This window comes from Dipteris shenzhenensis, chromosome 28 (assembly GCF_047967505.1).
Source record: "Dipteris shenzhenensis isolate YYH24624 ecotype China chromosome 28, Dip_SZ_1.0, whole genome shotgun sequence".
Classification (NCBI taxonomy): domain Eukaryota; kingdom Viridiplantae; phylum Streptophyta; class Polypodiopsida; order Gleicheniales; family Dipteridaceae; genus Dipteris; species Dipteris shenzhenensis.
This window is the reverse complement of record NC_141623.1, coordinates 50,202,993-50,206,075: the sequence shown is the minus strand read 5'-3', so window position 1 is coordinate 50,206,075 and position 3,083 is coordinate 50,202,993.

The following is a 3,083-nucleotide window of genomic DNA, read 5'->3' as shown; positions in this document are numbered from 1 at the left end:
TCCTCATGCATGGGCCAATCACCTCCAAGTATCCACGTAATAGATCACCTCCCATGCACTCAAAGCACACAAGCATCACCTAATGAGCCTTATGCCAACAGAAGAGAGAGAGAGAGAGAGAGAGAGAGAGAGAGAAGGGATCAGCCGGAAGGGGGAAGAGAGAGATAGAGAGAAGGGGGGGAGGTGGAGAGAGAGAGAGAGAGGGAGAATATGAGAGAGAGAGAGAGAGAAGAGAGAGAGGGAGAGAGGGAGAGAGAGAGGGAAAGAGAGAGAGAGAGAGAGAGAGAGAGAGAGAGAGAGAGAGAGAGAGAAGGGGATCAGTCGAAAGGGGGAAGAGAGACAACAGAGAGAAGGGGGGGGAGGTGAGAGAGAGAGAGAGACTGAGAGAGAGAGAGAGAGAGAGAGAGACTGAGAGAGGAGAGAGAGAGAGAGAAAGAGAGAGAGAGAAGAGGGGAGAGGGGGGGAGAGAGAGAGAGATAAGGGGATCAACCGGAAGGGGGAAGAGAGACAACAGAGAGAGAGACGGAGAGAAGGGGGGGGAGATGGAGAGAGAGAGAGAGAGAGAGAGAGAGAGAGAGAGAGAGAGAGAGAAGAGAGAGAGATGAGAGACAAAAGAGAGAGAGAGAGAGCTGAGAGAAAAAAGAGAGAGAGCAAGAGAGAGGGGGGAGAGAGGGGAGTGGGGGGGGGAGAGAGAGAGAGAGAGAGAGAGAGAGAGAAAGAAGGGAGGGGGAGGAGAGAGCGAGAGCGAGAGCGAGAGAGAGAGAGAGAGAGAGAGAGAGAGGGAGAGAGAGGGGGAGAGAGAGAGCAAGAGGGGGGGAGAGTGAGAGAGAGCGAAAGAAAGAGAAAAGAGAGAGAGAGAGAGAGAGAGAGAGAGAGAGAGAGAGAGAGAGAGAGAGAGAGAGGGGGGAGAGAGGAGAGAGAGAGAGAGAGAAGAGAGAGGAGGGAGGGAGAGAGGGGGGGGAGAGAGAGGGGGGGGAGAGAAGAGGATGAGAGAGAGATAGAGATAGAGAGAGGGGGGGGCGGGGGGGGGAAAGGGGAGAGAGCGAGCGAGCGAGAGAGAGAGAAAGAGAGGTGCTTGGGTCGAAAAGTTTAAGCAGTCTAAGTAGGCTCGGCTGGCCTACAATGGCTTGCTAATGTGCAAGACAACAAATAGAGACCTAACACTGGTGATAGTGTAGATCGCATCATATTTTTTCCCCCTCTGAAATAGTAAAAGTCGGATATGATTGTTCCGGCTAGCAATAGCTATATATTAGCAGAACATGGAGAATTAGATTAAGGGACACATATTGGGAGGCATAGGAAGGTTAAGTGAAAGAAGGCTAATCGGAACCATAGTTAATCGTTTTCATGATAGAGGGATAGACAATGTCCAACAAACACCAAAGACAACACATCGCGAAGGGTAGAAAGCTGCAAGAAATGGTCCAATAGAAGAGCATAAATGCTAGAGATCCAATGTGAAAATTTCTTGAAAATAATGGAGATTTGTTAAGAAAACCTAAATTTGATTCCTAAGATCCCAACCATGACAAAGGGATAGACATGTCCAACAAACACCAAAGACAACACATCGCAAAGGGTAGAAAGCTGCAAGAAACAGTCCAATAGAAGAGCCATAAATGCTAGAGATCCAATGTGAAAATTCTTTGAAAAGAACGGAGATTTGTAAGAAAACCTAAATTTGATTTCTGAGATCGGACCTAGCGAAGCGAGTGTCAAACCCGTCGTAGACGGGTCATGCTAGCAATTTCCTATCCGATTGGCATTTGGCATGATAATCAATAAGTCACAGGGCCAAACATTGATTGTCAATAAGACAATCAATCCGGTATTCAGTCATGGCCAACTATACGTGGCATTTTCACGTATCCGAGCATCAAACGTTAAGGTTTTCATTTCGCAGAGTGCGTCTGATGCCAGGGGCGAGAAGATGGATAATACTTCTACCACAAATGTTGTGTACAAGGAAGTTTTGCAATTGGCAACAGCAAGAGCCTAGGAGTATGAAATTGCTCTTTCAAGCCCTCCTCAAACTTTAGTGGGTGGTAAATCTTCATTTCGGTAATCTTTTGTATAGCTTTTTTTAAGTTCTTTCAATATTCCAACTATCATAGGTCTTTGGGAATGTTGGCTATTTATACAAATATGAAGTGAGATGTAATATTTCATGACTATGTCCTTGATAATGTTTGGATTTCATTTTTCATTTGAGTTATGGGTTTGCAATACACTACAGGCTATTTTCTCTTCAAAGCCTATTGACACGTGCATTCTTTTTTTTGCAATGCGAAAGGATGTTTAGACAGTTCACGTTTGTCACCGAAACAAGAGCGCAGGTGCAAGGTACTTAGTTGCTTGACAACCACGTTTTATGTTGACATGTTTAATAGTATAGTCACTCACTTTTAGAAAATTGCAGATCCTGCGTGCTGGGGATCTCTGAAGAGCGCGCAACTGTTATTGGATTTGCTTGAGCTAGAGAGCTACCTTGGGGTAAGAACCATGGTACATTGTTTGTTGCTTTATTTTTGGATTATATGTGAGTGGGAAAACATGCTATTGTTTGTCTTTTAGAACTGTTCCTGATTCAAGGTTTGTAATGAATCTCGACGTCCACAATCCTTTGGATGGACGAGTTCATTTGGGATATTACGCTGTCCTGGCTTGCCGGCTTCATAGGGATGATGGACCACAGACCATCACTGTTCACTGGCTGGGATACTATGAATGTGTGCGGACACGAATTTTCTATCGAGGGCAAAATGGGGACTACACGTGTGTCTTTGTGAGCATTATTGATAGCCCTTTGTGTCTGAGTAAGTACTCTAAAGAATGAGTTAGATTTTACTAACATACATGTATAAAAGTTTTATGGCTCAATAATTATAGTTCCTAAATTATCTTTCTATGTGATGCTGGTCCAGATACGATTGTTGGTACTCCGTTGTCTGTTCGTAGCCGCGGTGGATGCGGCGGATGTGGTGGACGTGGAGTGAATGGCCGTCGCAAGCTTTTCCTTGCAGTACGTGGCCGTAGACTTTTCCCTTAGGGATGTTTGTGTGTCTATTGTAGATTTTGTA